Genomic DNA, 27,840 nt, shown 5'->3' with positions numbered 1-27,840 from the left:
TAATTTAGAGTTTGGTGGTCTGGACTGTGATCTGAGAGTATGCCATGTGACTTAGACAAATTACCAGAAAGTACTGCATTTGTTTATTTGGCATTGGCCAGGCTAATAATAAAGTATACTTTAATTTCTCATTTGCTGTGGTCCCTTGTTTTTATGGGGACATTACAGGAAAACACTGTGAGATTAGGGCAGGATTCAAATGTTCCTGGTCTGCTGTTCCCCAAGAATGCTATCTAATGTTACAAAATGACATCCCTCTTTTCTTTTCTTTCTTTTTTTTTTTTTTTTTTTTTTTTTGAGACAGAGTCTCACTGTCACCCAAGCTGGAGTGCAGTGGAACAATCTCGGCTCACTGCAACCTCTGCCTCCCGGGTTCAAGCGATCCTCCTGCCTCAGACTCCTAAGTAGCTGGGATTACAGGCATGCGCCACCATGCCCAGCTAGTTTTTGTATTTGTAGTAGACACAGGGTTTCACCATGTTGGTCAGGCCGGTCTCAAATTCCTGACTTCATGATCAGCTTGCCTCGGCCTCCCAAAGTGCTGGGATTACAGGTGTGAGTCACTGTTCTTGGCCTCATCCCTCTTCTCTAAAACATCACTTTTCCACTGAGAATACAGTCATCAAAACGTTTTCTGGATTTGAAGAATATGCACAACCCTTTTCCAAATCTTTACCATATTAACATGCCAATACAGAGGAAATTTGAATAATAATGAGGTAAAAATACAGTTGGAAAGTACTCAGTTTTGGTCCAGATACCAAGGGAAAAAGATCCCAGCTGCAAAGTGTGTCATCAGCATCTGGCTTTCCGGGTTATGATGTGTTCAGGGATGTGTCTGTTTCGGCCCATTTTGAAGGGGCAAAAATGGGAATTCTGGTTCCACATGTTTGGATTTATGTGGAAGGCAGAGTTCCACCATATGGAAAAGGGGAAACAGTCCAGCAAGTATGGAGAGAAAGGTTACAAGTAAGTCGCTACTCTTTGCTCAGAGTCGCACAGCAAACAGCTCCTCTTGCTCAGGCCGGTGGCTGGATCGTCCCTTTGTGATACAGCATGCAGAGAGCGTGGGTGGCTTCTGTCCCATCTGTCCCTTAGGTGAGGTCCTCATTTTCCTTTGCCTTTGCCCCCTTTACACCAGCATGGCTCAGTGGCTCAGTGAGGCAAACTGAAGCAAGTTGAACTGTAAACAACCTGGGGCTTCTAAGATGAAAATTCCAGTTTCCTCCAAATTCTAGGGTTCTTTTTCCTAATTAAATACCGTTAAATAATCAGGTATGTGGATTTTCTCATCCCTGTTCTATCTGGCTCTTAAATGTGTGTTTTCCTCCCTACCTGTTTGGTAACTTTAATCAATTTTACTGCTCTTAGAATTTTCTTAGAAGTTAGAGGTAAAAGTTGGCAAAAATGTAAGGCCAACCCATTTTAAATCTTAGTAGTTTATCAGGAAAAGACAAAACAAACATAAACAGAATAGGCTTACTAAAACATGAGATTATTAAAGCTCCTCATTTAATCCTTCCTTCTTCCCAGGAAGTCTATGTAGAAAGCGGCTATCTTTGCTGCTGTCACATATCATGTCTACTAATACCTAACTGGAGGAAGAATTAAGACAATAGACCCTTGGTTGTGTTCACAAAGATTCAAAGGGTGGGGAGACCCTATGGTGTTGCTATCAGGACTCCATGGTTCTTTGCCATTTTCCCCAGGGAATCTCTTAGTATGGCTGGCCCAATCTCTTCTCTCTCATGGAGGCAGTTAAGGTGGGGCGAGAGGAAGTGGGAGCCAGTAATGAGTTGGGGGCTAGCTGCCCACCTTTAGCATAGCTGTTATATCGCTACCCCAGCCTACTGGCAGCTTCAGCTCTCATGCTTTTCCTGGCTCAGGTGCATTCTTATGCCATGACAATAGTAAGGCAGGATTTGCTCCCAGCAGGGCAATGTGAGAGAGGGAGAAACAACACAACCCAAGGTCTCTCCCAATCATCTCTGCCTCTGCAAAGATTTTGTCACAGTCTTCATTGTTTTCTGAGACTGGATTTGTGACAATCACAAAGGTAATCCTTTGAGGATAGGGTTATTGAGTTTTGAGGGAGGGTCCCAGTTTGCCTATTTCTTCCCTCAGTAAATGGTTTGGTGCATTTTTAATGCAGCTATCCCTCTTTAGGAACTTAGTTCTGGATAAGAAAAAATAAAGAAATTATAGTATTCTTATTTTATTTTTCCTACCTTGATTTTTATTACAAGGTAGCAAATGTTCATCATCTCATCATATTAAACATTAGAAAATAAAAATAAATATTTTAGATCAGCTGAAATTCCACTAGTCAAGGAAAATTTAAATTACAACTGGATAAAGTTTATATTATAATTTTTGACTCTTGGTGTTTGAGAAATTCTGTCAAAAATAACTGAGGTAAAGAATTTTCATTTATTATTCTTTTGGGTTCTAGAGTAATCTTTCTGCTTATCCCATGGGCCCGGAAATCAAACTAGAGTGAATTTGGAGAAAATGTAGAGCAAAGATCATCTGGATAAATTGTAAATGTTTGGAGCACACAAAACATCTCCAAATCAATCTTGTTTTTTTTCCCATTTATTTATTTTATTGCATTTTAGGTTTTGGGGTACATGTGAAGAACATGCACGATTGTTGCATAGGTACACACGTGGCAGTGTGATTTGCTGCCTTCCTCCCCATCACCTACATCTGGCATCTCTCCCCTTGCTATCTCTCCCCAGCTCCCCACTCCCCACCGTCCCTCCCCTATTTCCCCCCTACTGACCCCAGTGTGTAGTGCTCCCTAAATCAATCTTAAGAGTAATAGCATTGAAGTCTCATGTGTTCCCTGTTGGCCACAGTGTCTTCAGAACATGTTTCCTTTTGTAGACAAGTCCATGGAAGCTTAAGCAAATAAGAATAATAACAAAGAAAAGTGTTGAGAACATCACAAGTGGCGCAGAATGGGAGGACTCCTACAGAATGAAAAAGTCAGCTGCAAATCCTATTAACATGATCCTAATGCTAGATGCAATCAATATTGATGTAGTAAAAAATTATCTTTTAACAGGTTTCAAAGGATAAGAGAGGCAGTAAAGAATATATGTGAGGTCGAAAAGGGAAGGTTTTGGAGCGAGAAGTTACACTTTATCCCTCAGAACAGAAAGACAATAGATAACACATAAATGTGAACAATATAAAAATAAAAGAAATAGAACCTAATTGCATTATCTAGCAAAATAGAAAGTTGAGCAGCACAGCTATGAGTTGGGAAACACAGGGCACGGATCTGCTGTTTTAATAAACCTTGTGATATTGACTTTATAAACTCATGTACATGTTTTGTTTGGATAAAAACAATTGGCTAAATAAGACCAAAGATAAATAAATACATAAAAATCTTAAGAAAGTTGAATAAAATATAAGAGAATGTTTATGGGATCTTAGAGCGCTGAAGCCTTCCTAATATAAAGGCGAATTATTTGTAAGACTTCCCTGACTGCCATTTTTATAGTAAGTCCTGTCCAGTTTGTCACATATGTAACAATTTTAATTATGGTGTTCTGAAAATGAAGATATTCTTCACCTTTAAGTTCTTGTATCTGTTACCTGAGTATAAAATATACTCAGATGGCATAAAGAGAAAATGAAAAACACACACGCAAAACACACTCAAATGTAAATAAAAAACTGTATTAAAAACCAGATAAAAATCAAATGAAACCATGAGATATGCTGTATTGCCAATACCACTGGTAAAGATATGCATCTTCAATGGTAGTGCCATTACGGCTATGAGTGCAGATAGTTTCTAGAAGTAGACTTGCTGGGACAAAGATATGGTACACACAACCAAAATCTTCTCCAAAAATGTCAAGACATACTTTTAGAGTGATAGCCATGTGCCCAGGCTGGAGTGCAGTGGCATGATCACAGATCACTGTAGCCTCAACCTCTTGGGCTCAAGCAATCCTCACACCTGAGCCTCACAAGGTGAGGTACGTGCCACCATACTTGGCTAATTTTTAAATTTTTTGTAGAGACAGGGTTTCACCATGTTGCCCAGTATGGTCTAGAAGTCCTGGGCTCAAGTGATCCTCCTACCTTGGCCTCTCTAAGTGTTGAAATTACAGGTGTGAACCATTGCACCCAACCCAGTGTGTGAGTTTATGATTGATTTACATGACCACAAGTATTATCTGCTATTAAATTATCTTACAATACTTTCATTTTAAGACTGATCACCTTATAATTTAGATATTTCTAGAAGTGTATGCTTTTTTTAATAATAAGCAGAGGGATAATCTCTTCCATCCATACATGTCCATAGAATGTTTCAAATTCATAGTAGGTTTTCATAAAAGTAAAGTCATTTACAAAGAGCCATGCTAACTTATGACTTCTCTTTCAACTGGTACTGCTGGAGAAAGAACATTTTCTTTATTCATACAACTGTTTCTGGGATAATTCTTTCCTATCTCTTTTATAGATAGTTTTTCTGCTGTAACAGATTCCTTTGTCTTCAAACATGTCTTTCTTCTCTCCATACTCCACTGCCATTGCCACTAATAAAGATTTTATGTCCCCTGCTACCTAGGAAATCGTGCTCTGGCCAATAAAATGCAGAAAAGACAAGGGAATGGTTTCAACTCTAAGATAAACCATGTGATAGGACACAAAGCAAATTTCAGTAAATTTAAGAAAATATAAATTAAGCACTCTCTCACACCATGGTGGAATAAAATTGGAAATCAACTCCAAAAGGAACCCTCAAAACTATGCACATACATGGAAATTAAATAACCTTCTCTTGAATGATCACTAGGTAAACAATGAAATCAAGATGGGAATTTAAAAAAATGATCACTAGGTAAACAATAAAATCAAGAAGGAAATTAAAAAATTCTTTGAACTAAACTATAATAGTGATACAACCTATCAAAACCTCTGGAATATAGCAATAGTGGTGCTAAGAGAAAAGGTGATAGCATTAAATGCCTGCATCAAAAAGTCTGAAAGACCACAAATAAACAATCTAAGGTCACACCTTATAGAACTGAAGAACAAGAACAATCCAAACCCAAACCCAGAAGAAGAAAATAAATAATGAAGATCAGAGCAAGACTAAATGAAATCGAGAAAAACAAACAAAAAATGCAAAAGATAAATGAAACAAAAAGCTGGTTCTTTGAAAAGATAAATAAAACTGATAGACTATTAGTGAGATTAACCAAGAAAAGAAGAGAGAAGATTCAAATAAGCTCAATTAGAAACAAATTTGGAGATATTGCTACTTATAACACAGAAATCGAAAAGATTATTCAAGGCTACTATGAAGAGCATTATGTGCATAAACTAGAAAACTTCAAGGAGATGGATAAATTCCAGGAAATATACACCCCTCCTAGATTAAACCAGGAAGATATAAAATCTCTGCACAGGCCAATAACAAGCAGTGAGATTAAAATGGTAATAAAAAATTGCCAAAAAAAGAAAAGTTCAGCACTAGATGGATTCACAGCTGAATTCTATCAGACATTCAAAGAAGAATTGAATCCTATTGAGCTATTCCAAAAGATAGAGAAACAAGAAATCCTCCCTAAATCATTCTGTGAAGCCAGTATCACCCTAATACGAAAACCAGAAAAGGACATAAGAAAAGAAAACTACAGACCAACATCCCTAATGAAATTAGATGCAAAAATCCTCAACAAAATACTAACTAACCAAATCCAACAGCATATCAAAAAGTTAATCCACCATGATCAAATGTGTTTCATACTAGGGGTGCAGGGATGATTTAACATACGTAAGTCAATAAATGTGATATACCACATAAACAGAATTAAAACCAAAAATCACATGATCATCTCAATAGACACAGAAAAAGCATTTGACAAATATTAAATCATAAAGCATTCCTTTATGATTAAAATCCTCAGCAAAATTAGCAAAGAAGGAACATACCTTAAGGTAATGAAAGCCATCTACCACAAACCCACAGTCAACATTATGCTGAATGAGGAAAAGATGAAAACATTCTCTCTCAGAACTGGAACAAGACAAGGATGCCCACTTTCACCACTTCTATTCAACATAGTACTGAAAGTCCCAGCCAGGGCAGTCAGACAAGAGAAAGAAATAAAGGACATCTGTCCCTAGAAAAAATGTAAATTAACAACTATCTGTGAAACAATTCTCAGTAAATATCAAGGACCTTACAATATTCAGACTCTTAATCCAAATCATTGGGAATTTATCCTGAGTCAATTATGGAACATGGGGGATGGGGGGAAGTATAAAGAGAGGTATTCATTTTACATCATTTAATATAAAAATCTGGAAAATAAAAGTAATTCATTAAATTATGGTATATTTGTTAATAGGATAAGTGATTAACATATTAAGAGTTTTTATACACATTAAAAATACTTGTGTTATATTCTTCTGTGTTAAAAAAAAATACAAAATTATGCATAATTGTGATCCCAATGATATAAAATCAATTTATCCTAATAAAAACTGATATTCACCAAAATATAGTTACCGTACATTGTGAATTATGAGTTATAATTTTATTTATACTTGTCAATTTTGTTTTGTTTTGCTTTAGAATAAGAGGGCGGAGCTCGGAGTTCAAGTCCAAGGGATCCCCAGCTAGTTTCTGATAATCATTATGAAACTTTCTGTTCATCATCTTCCTCATTTCTTCTGTGATAAGCTTTTATAAATGTGCTTCTCCTACTTTTTCCTGAAGAGAAGACAAGACATATAACTAGAGCTTCTGGGGTGAAAGGCTGAAGTTGACAATTACATATTAAAAATGCCTTAGAAATCTTGATCTCTTTGCAAAATGCATATACATTTATTTCTCCTTTTATCTGATAACATGTGTATTGGTTTTAATATAAGAATAATATAGTTGTGTGAAAGTATATGGGAGTGTACCATTTTACAAAACTAATTCTTAAGAGATTTCCAAATTAATATCCCAAGTCCCTAAACCAAATGATAACAAAGTAGTTTCAAATAAATGAAGATAGAACTTGTAATTGCCTAATTTCCTGCTTAGAGAAAGTGAGTATACTTTCTCTAGAAAAGAAGAGGCTAGAAGGAATAATTCCATGAGACTGGTGTTTATAAAAGAAAATGCTACTAGGCACATGCAAGAAGGAAATACAGACTCTTTTATGAAAGGAAATAATTTTATTTTAATGCAGAACAGTGGGATGGTCCTAGAGGTCACATGACAAATTGGATCCTATGCAATAACCTATTTGGATCATCAGCAGATGTTAAAAAAGATTCTACTGTGAATCTCAGATGAAAAATTTTGCTAAAATCCAGAGTGCATGGGAGGAGATGATAGACTGGTGGAAAAACAAAGCCCAGAGGAGTGTTTTTAACTTGGTGCTGTGAGATTTACTGGGGCCCGACAGGGGTCAGACTTGAGGTCCTTCTTGTTCACAATCTATAAAAAATGATATAGACTGGTAATTCTGCTGACACACAGAGCCAAGGGAGGCATAGCCCTTCAAACAAAGTCAGCTAAACTCAGTGTTTGGGACTTATTTCCTTGGCCTAAAAATTCTCAGAAATTAGTTGAAGCTAGTTCATCAGTGCTCACATTTGGGGGAGAATGTATGGCCTACAAAATTTAAGTGTAGAAGACTCAATCAAAAGTTGTTTTTGGCACAAGAGGTAACATTACATTTGTGTAACTTGAATTCCTGGATTGCTTTAGACAATGTCAAGATCTGGGACTCAATTCTAGATAAGGCAAGTTTCCCAGCCTCCTATTTCAGTCATGTCAAAAGAAAGTACAGCAAACAGGAATAGTGCACATACATTTTTAGTGTGACAGAACATGTCACCTTCAGCTTGTGTCTGGTGGCTGACCATGGAGGGGACTGGGACCTGGACCACACTGTGTTCTTCACAACAGACAACCCAGGAAATCATAGCACGTAGAGATTCTCGTTTTATCCTTCCCTCTCCCTTCATAGAGGCTCAGCAGAAATGCTATCTTCTTCTTGAATATGAAATGAGATGCATCCAAATTATTTGCTATTTAGTATTGAATTTTTCTTCCAATTACAGAGGGGATGAGCAATTCAATATAGAACCAAAGGCCTGCTATGCTCATGATTTTTTCTGTGCTGCCCATTGCTTTCCTTCTCTCCAGACAAAACATTACTCTAGCGTTTGTTTTCATTTTTATATCGGAAGAAGGAAACTCTGAACACACAACCTGAACTGGGAAAATCTCCTTCCATAGTAAACAGATTGTTGTACTGTTTAAACACAGCTAGTGGTGTCAGGTTTCTCAATACAGTATTTTGGTGGGCGTCAGGGGCTTTTTACGAGTTGAAGAGTTCTGTGATCTGGCTTATGGTTTTTGGAGTGAATTGTTTAGGTTATAAGAGACTCCAAAGCCATTTGAATTAGCAAGGTTTTAGAACTGTGGATTGTGAAATTTCCCAAAGCAGTTTCAAGATTGACGGTGGGGAGCCAGACTTCCTGCCAGGCTACAAAAGGGTGCTAAGCATGAGAAAATGGACTCCATGGAGGCTGGCAGATGATCGACACACGGGTGAGGAGAGCTAGCTGGTGTCAGGAACCTCAATGAAGAAGAGTTATCTCCATGAGGGTGGGAAAGCAAGGGTCTAGAAACTGTCATGTGGGTGCATAAAAGGTTTTCCAGTACCTCCTACAACCACCATGGGGCCTTCGGGGTCACATCAACACGAGCAACACCATCACCACAAGTCTACAGGGTCCCAGAGACTATAATGTAGAAGAAAGAACACTTTCTGAGGAATTTGAAGATACAGGAGAAGGACAGTATAAAATGGAGTGGTTTTTTCTAGGAATCCCATGGGATACATTGGGAGCTGGCTTGTGAAAGGAGAGGCAGCAGGATTAGGATGAAGGCCACAGAATGTGCTATAAAAACTCAGGAGACACTGCAATCCTGGGTAGTCTCAGGAAAGACCAGGAATTGAGAAACAGAACCACTTGAGTTGGAAGGGAACAAATGAGCTAAGAGAAATGTAGTTAAATTTTTAGTAAATTCTACTCTTCAGCTGTGCGTGGTGGCTCATGCCTGTAATCCTAGCAACCCGGGAGGCTGAGGTGGGAGAATCACTTATGCACAGAAATTCAAGACTGCAGTGAGCCATGATAGTACCACTGCACTCTAGGCCTAGGGGACAGAGCAAGACCCTGTCTTAAAAAAATAATAAATTAATAAATAATTAAAAAGTCTTCTTGGTGCTTGATGAACCTGAGAAATGGGAGCTCCATTTCTGGTTACGTGGTGATTTCTAAACATGTCCTCATTTAGATGACATCATTCTCATGTGAATTGGTCTTGTTTTCTGAACCTGGCTTTCTGCTTAAAGCAAAATTGGGGTTCACTCCAGTGATATGAACACGAGCCATATATATAATTCAGAGAATGTACACCATTTTTGTAAAAGTGCTCTCTTCCTTTTCAAGTCATGCTAAGGATAACTGCAAGGATGTTATAGCACTTGGAAGGCCTCAAAGGAGGGGGAAGGAACTGACTCTAAGAGTAAAAGATTGAATGATTGTCAGGCGGGGGGCCAAGGGAAAGGGGAACACATCTGCCAACTCTCTACTCCCCATCCAAGTGCTCCAACTTCCCATCCACCGCCAAGACACATTTTATTTTTCTGACATGAAATATGTATATAATTCTAGCCTGATTTTTTAAAGCACAAGAGGGTTGATTCTGTTTATGCCTCCCTCTACTCCCACCCAGTGCAAACATTGGCCTCCAGCCTGGTGATGACGACAGGACCTAGCAAACAGAATCCAAGAGCCAGGAAGTAGATGGCTAAGTAAATATGCCCCCCAATGCTGACATGTTTAACCAGGTAGGTGTAGAGGTGGAGGATCTGGACAGGAGGGTTCAGGCAAGGGAAGTGGGTAGGAAAACAGCAATAGCACTTAATGACTGTTTTTTTTTTTTTTTTTTTTTTTTTTTTTTTTTTTTTTTTTTTTTTTTTTTTTTTTTTTTTTTTGCGTGGAGTCTGAAGCTCTTTGTCTGGTTCCCACATCTGAACTTCAAGCAGCATCTCCTGGACTTAGCTCTTGGTGGCTGGAGCAGGGAAAGTGTAGCCTTATTGAAATGGGATCAGGTTTTAGGATGTTTCATGTGTGTACTTGACACACACAGCTTTGCATCTTCATGAGCAAATAAGATTTATATAAGAAAGGAGATGTAATGTAAATTAAAGGAATTGAGCAATGGAAAATACGTGAGTCCGTGAATCAAGAGATTAACATTATTGAACATTTCTGGTGCGCCAAGGCACATCCATGCTGATAAAGGAAGCCTCCCTGCAACGCATCTTGTAGCTGTTATCTCATTTCATTTAATCCTCATGTGGCTGCAGGTCAGCAATGGGAAGAACATTTAAAGATATCACTCCCACTGCAGAAGGCAGGAATCCATGGCTTCAAAAATCTTGTGTCACTACTAATTTATTAAGTTTCCTAAAAAATGATTAAATTTTATGCAATGTTTCAATGCTTCAATGAGAAGAGTGGTTCTATTTTCTAAGGTTGTATTCATTCCCAGCACCTGGCTTATAATATATGTATTTTTATTACACACATTTTTGAATGAAAAAATAGGTGATAATGAATGAAGGATTTATTTTCTCTGTGCTTCATTCTGAGAAACATAAAAGAAGAATGTATTAATTCAGCTCAATTTATACTACTTATTTTTTGGTCTCAGGGAGCTGTGGGAAGGATGTTTACTGAAAACCAAAGCAAGACCTTCCTCTTTTTTTTTTTTTTTTGAGACAGTCTCACTTTGTCACCCAGGTTGGAGTGCTAGAGTGCAATGGCAAGATCTTGGCTCACTGCAACCTCTGCCTCCCAGGTTCAAACAATTCTCCTACATCAGCCTCCAGAGTAGCCAGGATTACAGGCACCCGCCACCACACCTGACTAATTTTTGCATGTTTTGTAGAGATGGGGTTTCATTATATTGGCCAGGCTGGTCTTGAACTCCTGACTACAGGTGATCTGCCTTCCTCGGACTCCCAAACTACCAGGATTACAGGCATGCGCCACCACACCTGGCCAACCTTCTCTCTTTTAAGTGGCTGCTTCACTTTGTTGCTCCTTTATGTTCAGGTACCAGAGTGCAAATGTTGCTGAGTGCAAAGTATTGTTGCTGTGGTCAGCAGCTTTATCATAGGGAATCGCACGTGCTCTTCCAGTAGCCCAGGTTAGACCTCATCTAGAGAGGGATTTGACATTTACAAAGCTGAAAAAAAAAAAAAAGTTAAATCTGTAAGAGATTCTTCAAATTTTTGCTCTGGGTCTGTCTTCCCCTTTCTCTCTCCCTCTTTCTCTTCCCTCTCTTAATCTATAACTCTATCTACAAATGTTTCTGTCTGTCTTAGAATGGAGACCTCAAATACTTGCCATAATACTTTGCCCTGGGTAAGACTGGAATCTGAAAAGGGTATTTCTCATAGGTTGTGACTCAAAACAATATTTGTTATTATAAGAATCAAAACCAAAGAACATGCCCATGTAGGGATATGCCTCAAATTCAAGTTATTAATTAATTAATTACTTGGGTTAATGTTCTGTATTTTTAATTCTCAGTTTTTCATGCTTCTGTGCATGCCCACAGAATACACGGCCTTTCCACTGGACTGCTCCTTGTGCAGCCTCCTCCTCAATTTTTGGCTCGTCTTCTATCTATGTTTAGACACCTGAGTTCATCACTACACTCTCCTTTCTCCAACTGTTGTTGGGTGTATTCCCATGCTCCTATCTGCAAGCTGGACAGTTATGGAGCAGGACTCGCAATAAATTAAGATGGTATTTAAATAGCAAATGGGCTCTTCTCAGCCAGAACAAAATAATATATTCTATTTTCAGCCAACATGAGGGAAGTTCTGGAGGATTGTCACTAAATATGAGATGATGCTTTATTAGGCTAGTGGTATAATGCTATCTTTCATATATTATCCTGTTCCTTTTTGAGATGTATTTTTTTTTCTATATCCCCACCAAGTATCACATCTCAGCTTTCATACTCCATAACTGCAGGGGTCCATTCAAGCAGACTGCAATGAGAAAGGCGCTCCCTGGAAGTTTGCAGGGCATACCCAAGCAGCCGTATGTGTGGCACATATTATTAAAGTCATAGTACATTAGCACTAAAATGGAAAGTATAAATAATGTACTCCAATTTCTACCTTTCACAGATAGAAACTGAGGTCCAGCAGTGGAGGTTCTTCCGTATTTTCATACAGTTATTTATCCAGCTGCTATATGAGTTCATGTGTAGATCATATATTTCCTTACTATTATCCAGTTTTGATGCATAATAGCATTTGATGAGGACTAAACTTTTATTTATCATATAACATTGTTTAAAAATATTTTCACTTTCATAAACTTATAAGATCCCCACTTCCAGTCCCACCAACACAGAAGTTTTCTTAATTTAAAAACCATTAAAAATGGAAATAAAATCAAAATTTTATTCCAAAATGTTTTGCATGAAAACATAAATACTCTTCCTAAGAAATAGTTTGGGGTAGCATGAAATATACGAATATAGACTTTTTAAAAATTCCTAAAAAACACCCACAGTTTTTTGGTCTTTTTTTTTTTAACACGTGATCCAATCTTGGGCAAAACCTACTTTTTGGTCCCTGTCTTCTAAATAGCATAAGCTTTATCTTTGATGAGTAGCATATCCAAGAAAACAGAGGTCCACAGCCCCCTATGCTAGAAAGAGCATGGGCTAGGAATTAAAAGACAAGTGTCCCTAGACTTGACTGTCTTTAGTTTCACTATTTGACTCAGTCAATTTTATTTCCTTCTCTGGTCCATAGTTTACCAGTTTGTAAAAACAGGCTAGACTAGATGATCCCTGAGGGTTCTTTTCAATATTTCATAATTTATTTTTCTTGAATTAGGTAGAAGGTAAAGACAAATAGTTGTAATAGCATAGGATTGTCTGAAGATTTAATGATTTCTACTGTAGGGCATCTAATTTTCAGCCTTGCTGCCTATATTTCCTTTTAATGGGATCATTTTGCTATACTATTCATAACTAATATACGACTTCTCTTTACAATCAACTAGCTTGATCTCTGAAGTGCAATGTCCTGGTGCCATACTATCACTGCCACCCCCACTTTTTATATCTTGGAATTCCTTAGCCTTGAAGCAGCTTCTTGATTCTGAGCTGGGTATTTGTTTATTTGGTGTTTTCTATCAGCTGGGAATTCCCATTCCGAACTCTCTGTTCTGTATTCATCCTCTCTCTGGTCTCTGTGCTCTTGGCTTCCTCACTGATTATTCTCTTGCCTGATATCTTTTTCTTTATGGCTCCTTTTTTTTTTTTTTTTTTTTTTTTTTGCCAGTATATTTAAGCTCAGGGTTGGTTTTTTTGGATCCTTTCTAACAAAATTTTGTTTATGTTTTCCTTTCTTTTTCTCCTTGCTAGATTATCTGTGCCTTTACTATAGTTTTATTCTAGAAGCAACTGCAGAGAATTTGTCAGTGCAGCTGAAGGTTTTCCCATTTGTTTACTGGAAACTTCCTTCTCACTCCGAGTCTTCTTATTCTCAGGAGGTGCCACCTTCTAAGTGATATCACTTGGATACTGAAATGTCTCCATGAACTGGAAGAATATATGCTTCAGTGTGGTAAGCAGAATTTCTAAAATGACCTCTTCCTCATGACATATCCTGACATAATCCCCCAAATTTGTAAATATGATGATATATCATTCTTGTGATTTTGTGTTATGCTGTATGGTACATGTATTAGTCAGGGGGTTACAGAATAAAGGAACCTATGGGATATATATATGTGTATACATACACAGATAGGAAGAGATAGAGAGACAGAGATTCTTTATTGATTTCATTGAAGCAAAAATGTAACCTTTCCTAAACCAAATGGAGTGCTGATAAACAAACCACATAAAGGAAGACAAATAACATTGGCCAGGCGTGGTGATTTACGCCTGTAATCCCAGCATTTTGGGAGGCTGAGGTAGGCAGATCACCTGAGGTAGGGAATTCAAGACCAGCATGGCCAACATGGAGAAACCCCTTCTCTACTAAAAGATACAAAAATTAGCTGGGTATGGTGACAGGTGCCTGTAATCCCAGCTGCTCGGGAGGCTGAGGCAGGAGAATAGTTTGAACCCAGGAGGCGGAGGTTGCAGTGAGCCTAGATGGCACCACTGCACTCCAGCGTGGATGACAGGTGGAGACTTTGTCCCCCCCCCAAAAAAAGCATAATATGTGTACCTATGACCTATGACAACCATACTTTAAAAGACATGTTTTCCCAACATATGGAATAAATATGTTCCATATAATAGTATTCATATTTAAGTTTATACCTCTAAATGAAAAACGGAAACATTTTTATTTTTCAGTTGGAGATGGCTTAAAGATATACTTATTTAAGGATTTCAAACTGACCACTCACAGGCTAAATATGGTTAAATATCGTTTGGCCTATACAAACTTTAAAAAAATAGGAAAATGTTACAAAAAGCCTGCACATGAACACTTTAATCTGTAATACCAGTTGAAATTATTTTTTAAAAAACAGATATTGCTTAGAGCAAAATTTACACAAATAAAATTGATGGCATGACATGGGTTAGGAGACTTGGCCTTAATGTCTGAACGTAATATTAAATCCCTTTGTTACTCCGTTTTCTTATATGTACAGTGAGTTGTTTAAACAACAGCAAGGGTTGCCAGCCCAAAAGCCTTCAGGTGACAGGCAAGTGATGTAAGAGTGAATACACCAGGTGCAATACAAAAGTGAGTAATGGAGCCACAACAATTGGAGAATTCACAAACTACCTCAAGGAGGCACCAGCCTGTTATTGCCATGGGAAGAAATGGGCACAGTGTTGCCAGATCTTTTGACTTTTCAAAAGAAGTTGGTATCTATTTATTATAAAGATACCAATAAAAATTATTATTATTGCTGCTCACAGAGGCTGAGAAGTCCCATGATCTGCTGCCTGCAAGCTGGAAACACAGGGAATTGGTGATGTCGTTCTGAAAACTGGAGGGTCAATGGCATAATTTCTAGTCAAAGGCAGAAGAGTGATGTCTCAGCACAAGCTGTCAGGCAGAGAGAATACATTCTCCCTTCCTCCACCTTTTTATTCTATTCAGGCCCTCAGTGGCTTGGGATGAGGCTCACTCACATTGGGCAGGGCCATCTTCTTTACCTAGTTCACCAATTTAAATGTTGATATCATCTGGAAATACTCTCAAAGACACACACAGAAATAATGTTTAATCTTGGAACCCTGTTTCCCAGTTCAGTGGAAACCATCACAATACATTTGCTTTTACAAATAATGAGTTATCCAAGTGGGCCTGATATAATCATATGAGTCCTTAATAGCAGAGAGCTTTTTCCAGCTGGAGGCAGGAAGAGAAGTCAGAGGGATTTTAAGTGTGAGTCCTGAATAAACCCTGGCTGCTACAAAGATGGAGGGCCTTATCGAAAGCATGAAGGAGAATATGCACAGCCTACAGGAGCAGAAAGAACCCCTGACTGGCAGACAGCAGAGGATGGGAACTTTATTCCAACAACCAGTAATCTAAAGTAACTAAATTTGGCAATGACCTAGGTAAGCATGGAAGCAATTTCTTCCTCAGAGTCCCTAGATGAGATCCCTGCCTGGCTAGCGAGACCCTAAATGGAGAGCCCAGTTACAGTGTACTAGGACTCTGACCTGCAGAAACTGTGAGATAACAAATTTGTTATTTAAGCTTGTAAGTTTATGGTAATTAGTTACACAACAATAGACAATTAATATTCCCCACCATTGTGCTTCTTTGGTGCTTCTGCCCTCCTACCTTTGTATGCAGTACCTACAGAAGTGGACTTTGTGGTTCATTGAGTTAAAGGATTTTCAAACCACATCTTCCAAGCGTTGAGGGCAGCCAAAATTCGCAATTCCCGTCTATTAAAGTATTCTAATTTAGAATTGCAATATTGCTTTACTTGAAGAGAACTGAGAATAGGCTATCATAGAGTTTTTCCTAATCAGTTACCAGTACGTGAACTCCCCAAATCAGTAAATTATGCCCTAAACTCACTCAATAGTTGGGGTACAGGAGTTGATATGTGGAAGTGGTCATGGATGGTGCTGACCCAATCACATGAAAAACAAACAAGTTGCTAGTAACGTGATTTTAAAAGTAAAATTTAAAATGTAAGATCAATTTGCAAAGGTAAAAAAAGATTTGACTATAAAAATATCAGAAATATTTAAGATGGGTTGATGAATAAATTCTAAAAATTTGATTCAAACTAGATAGAAAACAGCCAATTTTTTTTAGAGGTTAGGGAAACTAGGTCAGCTCGAAAAAACTTCTACATATTTAGGTAGACTCCAGGCATGTTATGTTACGTTATGTCTTTTCCTTTTGTCTAGCTAAAAAGTGAAAAATAAGCTATGTGCTTTAAGGGATAAATTGGATTTTTACTCTGGTCATTTGAATCTGTGAATGTTGAGCACATTTAACAGGAATAAGATTAAAGAAAGCTAGCTGTAAGAAGCTTCCTACATCAAATCGCTCTGAAGCTTTGAAACTTTCTAAAAGGATCAGATGTTAAAACATAAAAAATAAATAGATACAAATTACTGGTTTATGAATAAAAGTGGAATTATTCAATTTAGAAAACATCTTTGGTAAAAAAGAAGTTCTAAAGACCTCAGAAGCTAAGGTTTAAATTTAGAATTTGGAAATTTTTATGTGTTTTTATTTCTATAGATGTGCTTCAGAATGGCATGTCATTTGCATATCAAAAATTATCACTGTGTAAATAAACTTATTTTTACATAAATAAAGATACTTCAAGGGAAATTGCCACTTATAAACCATAAGATCTTGTGAGAACTCCCTCACTATCACAAGAATAGCATGGGGGAAATTGCCCCATGATTTAATTACCTCCCACCAGGACCCTTTTTTCACTTGTGGGGATTACAATTTGAGATGAGATTTGAGTGGGGATACAGAGCCAAACAATATCATGATCATTAACATATCTCACAGTCTGAGATCTGCAAAGTCCTACTTTCATAAATTGCTTCTACTGTTCTTTGTACTGGCTAGACACAGGCCACAAATTGTGGTTAGTCTAGTACATTATTATATTCTATTTTTATTTCTATAAAAACACTTAAGATTAAAGAAAACTAGCTGTAAGAGGCTTTCCACATCAAATTGCTCTTAAGCTTTGAAACTCTCTAAAAGGAAAAGATGTTTAAACATAAAAAACAAATGATACAAATGACTGGTTTCTGGAAAGAAAAATAGAATGTAATCATTTGGATCTGTGTATGTTGGACACATTTAACAGAAGAATAAGCTATTGGGCTCGCTGTCTCTCCTGCCACCATGTAAGACGTGCCTTTCACCCCTTCACCTTCCACCATGACTGCAAGTTTCCTGAGGCCTTCCCAAACATGAGGAAACTGTAAGTTAATTAAGTATCTTTCCCTTATAAATTACCCAGTCTCAGGAAGTTCTTTATAGCGGTGTGAAAACGGACCTGTACAGATTGTTCTCAGAAGTTTCCCAGATTTTCCGCTATTGGGCAAAATAAAGATGTAACTGCTCCTAAAATAAATCTTAGGGTGCATCTTCCCACCTGAGAAGATGGGGGCCATTTCAGTCTCCATTAATTCACTGGAGTATAGAGTGAATGAAATCCTAAGATATTACTGACCTAGGCTTGTCACTTGCAGAGGGAATCAAGCACTAACCAGGACCTGAAATATGAATCCTAGAGTCAGGTGAGGTAGGGAGGTGAGGAGAAGGAAGATAGTCCTGGTAGAAAAAACAGAAGGAATGTAGGCAGCCCAGGTAACTTCCTTTTGGAATGGAGATGTTGCTGATCAAGATGAAAATGATGCCTTGTATTTTCACGCTTTTCTGAGTTAGAATGCCCATTTCTCTTCTCTTACGGTATCTTCAAAACAGCTTGTTGATATAAGCAAGGCAGGAATTTATTACCCCAATATTGAACATGAGGAAATTGAGGTCCTGAAGGAAACTGGTAGCTCTCCCACAGTCGATCACTGAGAATCTGACACAAGCTGCACTAAAAAATGCTGCTGTGAAAGGTTACACGTATCAATTACACATGTTTTACAATTATTTATGGATGTTTTTGTTCATGTTTGCTTGTAAGGAAACAATGTTAGAGAGTTTATATAATTTATCCAAAATCATACTAGCTAGTAACTATGAGAGCTCACCTTAAAAATCTGTCCAATGCCTAGTCTTCCCTTTACCTGAAATAATGAAAGACCTATTAGGGTGTTAGATCAAGCCCCAAATAATTTGTATCCTCCTTGAGTTAAGTTGGCCACATGGGCAAATCAAGACAACTTAATTCTGTTTGATGGTAGGCTTCCTCCCCACTTTACCATGTCTGACATTTAAAGCTGCTTATGATTTTCACTGTGGCAAAGACCAAGGTATTCTCACATTTGTCCTATGTATATGTTTCAATGGTCGAAGAGCCGTGGTCCAACATTTGCTCATAGAATATCAAATCTACGTGTACTTAGTATGTCAAAAGAGAGTTCTTTCAAATTTTTGTACGGTTAGGGAGATAAAAGAAATGGGGGAAGGCTTGACAGATGATAGGAGAGGTGGGGGAGAGAAAGAGTGGGATGATGGTTCCAGGAATATGGAGAAACTTGGAGAAATGCCCAGAATTGGGAGTGGGAGGTAGGGAATGAGACACAGAAAAAATAAGGGAGGTGAGGCAGACAAACTTAAAGTGTAAGGAGGCCTTGAATATCAGGGCAGGAAGTTTGAAATTGATGATGGAGGGACAGAGGAGACAGAGAGACATGTAGGGAAGTGGGGAGTAGTATTGTCACGGGAGCCCTAGGGGCCTGTCATGGGCATTGGGAGTCTTGGCCGGCTGGGGCTTTGGGAAGAAAAGATTGCAGGGGAAAGGAGAATTTGAAATTCTCCTGTGCCTCACAGATATATAAATAAAGCACAATAAGAACTATAATGAGGAAACAAATGTCATAAAAATGTTTGATAGCAGATGGAACATACAAACACAAAGAGATGCCAATAGCCTCCAGCCAAGAGAAATAAGGGAATGAGCTCGGTCTAGGTGACCCTGAAGCTCTGTTTCAGCTTGTGTATTCTGTAGTTTATATGCTTTGATTTAATTTATTGAATTTCACTAGGGTTTGCCAGCTACTGCCTATGCAGAAAACACTTTGCTGGGTAGTAGAGAGTGCGGAGTGAGAGGGAATGTGAGGTCGAATATAATTTTGTTCCCTGCTTGGAAGAAGGTTTCTGTATATTAGGCGAGAAGACCCTGCAAACTTGTATCACATTCCAGAGTGAACCAGTGCCTCAACGGGAGGATGGGTGGACTTCGATGAAGGTGATGGTTTTAGACATAGGCAAAGAAAGGTAAAGGCACTTTCTAGACAGAGGAAAACCCACTTGTAAAGGGGTAAGAAAAAAGCTCTGAGAATAATAATTATGGTCATCAGAGTTCGAATTTTATTCCCAGTGAATCGCATTCTCATATAAGCCCCTCCTCTTGACAGTAGATGAAACTCTAGGCTTGCTTTGTTAAAGGTAGTGGATGTCATTCCCATAATTACATTGTGTTATATGGCAAAGGTGAGGCAATACTCACTCCTGTGTTTGTGTTCCTTTATAAAATGCTCCATCTCAGCATAGTGGAAAGAGATTTCCTGCCACCTTTGAAGAAATAAGTTGCCATTTATGAGAATTCCACTTAGCAAGGAAGCATGGGACCCTCTAGGAGTTGAGAGCATTCCCCAGCTGAAGACAACACAAAAGAAAAACCTCAGTCTTACAATTGCAAGGAACTACATGCTGTTAGATTGGTGCAAAAGTAATTGCAGGTTTTGCCATGCAAAGTATGGCAAAAACCACAATTACTTTTGCACCAACGTAATACCAACAAGCAGATGAGCTTAGAAAATACCCCTGAACTCCAGAAAGGAAAGTAGCTCAGAGGATACCCAGAGGGTAGTCTGGAAAGAACCTGAGCAGAGTATATAGCTAGCACATGTCTGGGCTGTAGACCAATGGATAGTGAGATAGTAAAGGGATGTTTCTCAAGCCACCAAAATTGTGGTGATTTGCTGCACAGCAATAGAAATCTAATACTATAAACTATCAGGTTAAGTTTGAGTTCTGAGTACATGTTAGGGGTTGGGGCAATGGAAGGCTGAAAAAATTGGGAAGAGACAATTTAGTCCAAATTAGAATCTATGCAATGGATGTAGTTAGGTTCAAATTAGAACTAAACGAAATTCCAGTGGATGGGACAATGTTGGGAGACACCATATGAGCTACCATGTTCCGTGATAGTGGTCATGGCATAGTTTGGGCAGTAAGAGAGAGACTAAATATTCACATGCTGGTAGGAGTTACCCCAATACTATCTTTCTGGCACTTTCCTGGCTTGTGCAAGTTTACAGGCATTGCCAGGATTTCCTATGGGACTCCTCCACTCTCTTTGAAGTTGTTAAAGTCTCATAGCACAAGGTAGTGGAGAAGCACAAAGCAGAAATGAATTGTGGCTAGACGGAAATACCATAGAATTCTGGCAGTTTGAGATGGATAGAAGCCTTGAAGTCATGTCTCTTAATATTGTCTATGATGCATGGCCCTTCTCTATAAAGTTTCTAATACATGTATACCCACTCAAGTAACTCTACTAACTGATGGCTCACTGCTATGGAAAGACAAGATTGTTAAAGCACATTAAGCATGAGAAGCCTTTATTACTCTGAGCTATAATTTAATGAAATGGCAATTGTTGGAGGTGAGAGGTGCCTTTAACATTATCAGTTTAAAAGAGGCAAAAACAAGACCCATAGAGGAGAAAGTAATTACACACGCTCCCATAGTCACTTGATAACAGGGCCACATATAACCAGCACCCCTTCTACCAGCAGCCTCTCAAGTATGGAACAGGCAAATCAAGGAGGAAGGATTTATTTAAACATTCTATTAGGTACAAAAAGTGGCTGACTTTGCCTTTTGAAATTCGTTCCAAACCGAACAATTATCCAAGCATTGCCATGGCTTATTAGAGAGGACACTGTCAAGTTTGTTATGAGTACATGTAGCTTACTGCCATCTGTTCTTCTTGACTTCTACTTCCCGTTATTTATTATATATTTATTGCACACATTTGCATCTTTTCATTTAGAAAAGCACTGCTAGCAGTAGGCTCATGTTTACTTCTAGAGTTGTCCTCTTAATATTAGGGGGTGATGTCTCTTATCTATAAGATGCTTTTCTCTCTCTGGGCATAGACCCCATCGTCTTCCTCTCATCTTTCAGCATCTTCAAGTAGATGCTGAAAATAAAAATCTGTGAAGTACTTGAATTATAATAGCTCTCCAGATCTAGAGCAGCAGAATTGCACCATAGAATGACACATGAAGATTGGAATGGCAGTTGAGGAAATGATACAGCTCAGAATCACCCAACGTAGCACTCTAACTGCAAGACAAGTTCTGTATTTTATTTCCTCTGAAATTCTCCCATACAGCAGACAGAGAGGAAGAGACAAGAAAGAGAAAAAAGAAAAAAGGAGCATCGGAGGAAAGAAAATTGAGGAAGAGAGACACAGTAGAGTATTGGGAGAAGAGAAACAAAAGGAAACATATAATGTTAGATATTTTTCTTGACTCAAAACATTAAAAGCAATTTATCAAGTTGTGTGTGCACCCAGACAAATTTCCCTTGATTGGAATGCTGTGGCTACTTCAGTCTTATAACCAGCCACCCATTAAACACAGATTGATATCCTGGAAATTTGGGTGGAGGTCAGTGATTATCTTAAAATGACGTGAAATTTCTGTAGCCAAGATGGCTGAGTGAAGCCTCTTGCATCCTACTGTAGGGTCTGTCCAAGGCCTCATCTGATAGGAAATGACAAATAGCCACTCTCCAATAGCAGAATTACCCCCGAGAGAAGCATTCCTGGGAAAGAGCATAAAACCACAATCAAAAGACCATGCTGCTTCCCACATTAAGTACACAGTGAGTGGTTCATGTGTGGGCTTTGGACAGAAGTCTAAATCTCCAGACAGACAATTGGACGGCTGTTGTTCCTAATTACTTCACTGGCCTTGACATGTGAGCAAGCAGGACATGTACCCATTAGAGGCAAATTTTTATTAGAGTGGCCATTCCAGGGATTATTAGGAACTTGTAAAGAATGCAATTACCACTTAAGCTGTATTCAGTTGAATATATTTTAACTGTAATTGAAAACAAATGAATGCTTAACTGTATGGTTGGTTAGGCCTCCATAACCAACTGTTATCTTATTATTTACATTAATTAAAACAACATGCACTGGGATTTATTTGCAAGTGTGCAGTTACAATTCAATAAAGGTTCAAAATAGATTTCTTTATTTAGCATTTGCTCTGAAACATTGGCTCAGTATTGGCCAGTATGATTTTTGCCACAAACTTTTCTGATCCACTGAAATGAGAAAAGAGAGATGTGTATTTCTTTTCATTAAAATAAAATTAATGCTTTCAAAAAGCATTTAAACTCATCAATTTCTTTTTTTTCTTTAGTGTAACAGGAAGGCTATGAATGGTTATGGCCACCTGATGATTTTCAGAAGAAATCAGCTTTCAGCTTTTGTTCATCATTATGTCACGTGTCTGAGGCTTTGAACTGCTGAGAATATTGTATCTGTTTTTAAGCAAATGCAGTCATCAAGGATCTCCTAGTACTTTTTGCCTCAGATTTGATGTTTTTCCCCAACATATTAGGAAAAAGTAATTTTGGGAAATTTTCTGTAATTATGTAACTTTCCTTCGAAGAACACCTCTAAGATTCTATATTGGACAGAAGAGAGCTGACTCTAGCTCCCTTGTTCAATGCAATATTGGGACATGACTTTGTGTCCCTGGACTTTAATTCTGCAATCTGTAAAAATGGGGATAAAAACTTGGTCTTGTCTACCTAGCAGGGATATATTGAGACTGCAGAAGATAGCATTGGAAGGGTTTTGAAATCTGTCATGAATATCCCAGAGGTCAGGATTGTGACCCATGATCATCGCAGACCCATGAAATTGGTCTCCGTTGAAGGCAGCAAGAGTCTGACAGTTAGTAGGTGCTCAATTAATGTTTCCTGATTGGTTTTATAGTATATACCTTTACTAGTTATCAAGATACATTTAGAATAGGGAGAAAGGAACCTCAACCTCATTTGTGAGGATTTATGCAGTTTGAAAGAAAGTGCATGTGTTTGCCACAGTGAGCTGCAGGAATCTCTCCTGAAGAGTATTCTGCAAGTCCCTGTCTTTTGCACCTGTCTTTCCGCCAGTTTTCCTTGACCCTGGTGTCACAGCTAGCTAACGGCTTCTTTGGAGGCATTGCTCTGTTTTATTTTGCTTGTGGTCATCAACCTTATTGTCAATGTAACGGACATCTTTGCTTAGCTAAACACAAACATACACCATACATTATTACATCTTCCAGCCACCATACAACGTGGCAGTGAGAGATGTGAACCTGAGGGCAGTGCCTGGAAGAAGAAGAAAATGTGCCACAGAGAGAACAGGAGCTCAGGGTTCAAAATTCTTTTAAAGACTCTGCCATAAGATCCTGACAGAGATGGGTCAAAGGGGTATTTCATTTCAAGGAACCAAATTTGAGGAAATCAAAATTAGTTACAGATCAAGTTGTGGTTAATTATCCTTTATAAAACAACTACCCAATGGACATGGCAAACAAAATTTCATCAAACCAGCTCCTTGTCTACTTTCCCACCTTGGTTAGTCATCACACTTACCACCTGCTTACTCACAAAACACATATAATCTACATGTGAACAGGCAGCAATGTCCCATTCTCTGAACATGTAATATTTTTATTCTTCTGTACCTTTGTACCTACTGTTATCTCTGCCTGGAATACCTCATTCCTGTCTCCCTGTGAAGCTCAGAGTTTGGTGATGGTATAATTTCATGTCTGCCTTCTCTACGACCCATGAGTCTCTTGAGGGCAGAATCTCATCTCAATCATTTTTACAATTTTGAATTTCAGTCAGGTGCTGGCAGGGAGTGTCTATTTACTGAAGGCGTATATGTCATTGGTGTCCAATACAAATTTCAGCAAAGATGTAAATGTTCTATATGTGTACTGTCTGGTCCAGCAGCCACTATCCTTATGTGGCTATGGAGAACTTGAAGTGTGGCTCATGCCACGGAGGAGCTAAAGTTTAATTTTAACAAACTTAAATAGCCACATGTGACAAGTAGTTGGTGCATTTGGACAGCATAGCTGTAAATATTGATAAGAGAATGGCCAACAGTGATTTTGAGAAATGCTGCTCACATTCTATGACAAGGGGACTGCTATAAACCCAAACGAGTAGGTCTGGAGATGAGAAAGAACATTCTATTCAACCTCCACATTTCTCCCTCATGCGATGTTGATCATACAGTTCTGCAGCTGGCTTGGAAACCAGACGATGCAGTATGCATAGCTGTGCTTTCTCTCTCTGACTTGACTCCACTCCTGAATGGTCCACACATTCTGTTTGATTGGTGCCTGTAAAAAGAATGCTTTCCATGAAGTATGAAGAGGGCTTTAGAAAGGGAATCAATAAAATGTACAGCCAGTGATTCAGCACCATACGGCGGGAGGTTAAGGACCTCACTCCCAAAGTGGTGATCGTGGTAAGCACAGGATGTGTGTGCCGGACCCTACAGCTTTCTCCATCTCCACATACTCCAGGCCTGGCCGAACCCGCCATGGCCCCCAACCAGGGCTTTCTTGAGGGGAACAGGTGCCGCCTGATGCGAGAGCCAAGCCTCCTAAAGGCCAAGGGGCTGGGCAACATCTAGAAAGAATCTGACACAGCCATCAGAAACATAATGCTAGTTTGGCTTCCATTAAGTCAAATGAGTGGGATCTTTTGAAAGCTGAGTGGGATCTGCAAGTTTTTGGACGGCCTTGTGAGAGCAAGAATCAAGGATGCCGTGCAAAGATTTATCCTTAACATTGAAGAAAGGCAAAATAAGCTATGTGAACTTTTAGCATTAGAAGAAAATGAGTATTTTACAGAAATGCAATTGAAGAAAGAAACCATCAAGGGGAAAAATGATAGGATGAGAGAGAAAACTAAATTACTAAAAGAGAGGAATGAAAAAGAGAGGCAGGACTGTGTAGCTGAAAAGGTAGACCAGCAATTCAGGGAACGCTGTGAGGAGCTCCATGTTGAATTGTTTTGTATCCATAAAGAAGGCGTGTGAGGAGTAGAAAGCACAGATCACATTTAATGAGGAGCTAAGGAGGCAAGAGCTAGTTGAAGAGCAGATATTCTCCAAGCTCTGGGAGGAAGATTGATTAGCCAAGGAAAAGCGAGAAGCCCAAGAAGAGAGGAGATGGAAAGAGTTGATGGAGAACACATGCCTGGGGCTCAATGCCCAGATCACCAGCATCAAGACACAAAGGCAGGCGGCACAGCTACTGAAGGAAGAGGAGGCATGCCTTGTGGAAAGTAGCAGTGCACAGATTAAACATGAGAATGAACAGGATAAACTAAAAAAACAGAAGGCAAAGCAGGAAACTAGGACCATTTTGCAAAAGGCCCTACAAGAGAGGATAGAACATATTTAGCAGGAATCCAGAGAAGAACAGGATTTGAACATGAAGTTCATGCAAATGGCCCTTCAAGACTTACAGGAAAAGGCAGATAAAAAGAAACAAAAAAGAGAAGAATATGATAAGAGAACAGAAGATATATCGTAAATATTTGGCACAGAAATGCGAGGAAGAAAAAGTTCAGGAGAAAGAATTTGACAGAATATTAGAGGAAGACAAGGATAAGAAGTTGGCTGAGAAGAACAAGGAGCTGAGACTTGAAAAGGAGGCAAGAAGACAGCTTGTGGATGAGGTCATGTGTACAAGAAAACTTGAAATTCAAGAAAAGTTTCAATGAGAAGCTAAAAAACAGGAAGAATGTGCTGTGGAACAGAAACACATAAATGAAGGTCTTAAAGAGCTTTACTGTGAAGAGAAGGAGAATTCTGCAAGATACCAGCATTTAGCCCGGGAGTACAGGAAGCAACTTCAGATGCAAATCGCCTGCCAGCAGCCGTCCCAAGAAGCAGAGAAGGAAGAGAAATGCCATGAGTTTCAAGCACGGATAGCAGCAAACAAGATCTGTTTGGACAAGATCTAGAAGGTCCTGTCCACCCATCAAGTGCTACCTCAAAACATTCACCCTGTGCAGAAGGCATGCCCCAGTGAGCTTCCGCCATAGTTCCATGAGCATCAATATATCTTTTCGTGGTCTTTTAATATTTTTAACTACAGTATGCTTACATGTTTCTTTTAACTCATGGATAAACTGTTCTCTTTTGCCCTGAAAAAAAAAAAAAAAGAAAGGAAATCAAATTCAGTGATGAGGGAGGAAATGAACTTCTCAGAGTCCACTGAAGAAGCCCTTATAATACAAAGCAGTGCTGTAAGACCCTTCTCAGAGTGGGGTTGTCTTGTCTTTGGCTCACCATTCCCGCAAGGCCACAGAAAGCCCAGATCAGACAGGGAGACAGAGAATGTCTGGGTTGGGAAAGAGAATGAGCACTGCAAGGTCACCAGTTGGAACACACTGAAACCAAACCCAGCTGGAGGTCAGGCGACATGCTTTCCAGATGCCTCCCAGGGACTGGCTCCCATTATTTTCTGCAAAAGAGGTCCTTGAAAGAAAAGTGAAATCACCACAGCTCTATAGGGACCTTGACTCCCTAACACTGCCCTGTCTGTGCGGGGGAGTATTTAAATGTTCATCACCTCCAGGGTTTCTGACCAAGGCTTCAGAAGATCCATGAGTCCCCAGAATGGTAGGTCAATTTTGTGCATGTTAAGTATTTTCCGGAAAAATGACTCAAAGCATTTGTAAAAATTTCAGGATTTATAAATCAGAAGATTTAGAAATGCTATTCTATTTCACATCCCACCTGTCCTGTCTCATATGAAGAACCAAAGGCTAAGAGAGCAAAAATGACATTTCCCAGACCATGCACTGAGTCAGTGACAGAGCAAGAATGGAAGAGGAGATAACAAAGGATAAAGCTCACAGCTCCTCATCAGAGATCCCATCCTGTCTTCCCCAGCAATCATCAGCACTTTTGGAAGCAGTCAGTCTACCTAACATGCACTCATCATGTCAACGTCCGCCTTTATTTCTCTAGTCTTCATAATATATCGTGAGAAACTTAGTTGTATTTGGGTGAAGTCCAGAGTAAAAGTCAGGTCTTCATGATTCCCAGTGGTCTCTGGGAACTGCAGAATTAACACAAATAATCTGTTCATTCTCAATGCAACCAAATATTATCTGCAGTCTGAATAAATTACATTTTCCACATACAAATGAGTGCCTTAAAATGAATGCAGATGCTATTGAGATAAAACAAATGCTAATTTATCTAAAGTTAATTTATTGCAAACAAACCACTAAAAGTTAAACAGCCATGATTGAAGCTACAAGCTTTGAAGTATTTTGATACCATAAAGGAATCCTCACACTCACAGAAGTATCAACCATTAGAGTACATCTACTACATTTTCCTGATTTGTCAATGAAGAAATAAAGTAAGTTCAAGTTTATTTCTCTGGCTAGTGTTTCAGATGTTTTTTCTATTCATTAAATCAAAAAAAGCCATTGACATATCTCAAGTGATGGTGCCCTGTCTCATAACCAGGGTCTG

General features: G+C 38.7%; 1 long non-coding RNA gene and 1 pseudogene across 1 annotated transcript in view; both read left to right on the top strand.

Annotated features, from left to right (window-relative positions):
- Positions 1-13,638: 13,638 nt before the first annotated feature.
- LOC108302609 overlaps positions 13,639-27,840 on the top strand; it is a 60,118-nt gene continuing 45,916 nt past the window's right edge. Inside the window, exon 1 of the long non-coding RNA XR_005199712.1 lies at positions 13,639-13,718. This is a non-coding gene — a long non-coding RNA (uncharacterized LOC108302609). The remainder of the gene's footprint in view (positions 13,719-27,840) is intronic.
- Positions 24,736-26,393, top strand: LOC119470748 (annotated as a pseudogene).

The sequence above is a fragment of the Cebus imitator genome, unplaced genomic scaffold, assembly GCF_001604975.1.
Source record: "Cebus imitator isolate Cc_AM_T3 unplaced genomic scaffold, Cebus_imitator-1.0 Scaffold1, whole genome shotgun sequence".
Classification (NCBI taxonomy): Eukaryota; Metazoa; Chordata; class Mammalia; order Primates; family Cebidae; genus Cebus; species Cebus imitator.
The sequence above is the reverse complement of the archived record's forward strand: the minus strand, read 5'-3'. Positions and strand labels throughout refer to the sequence as shown.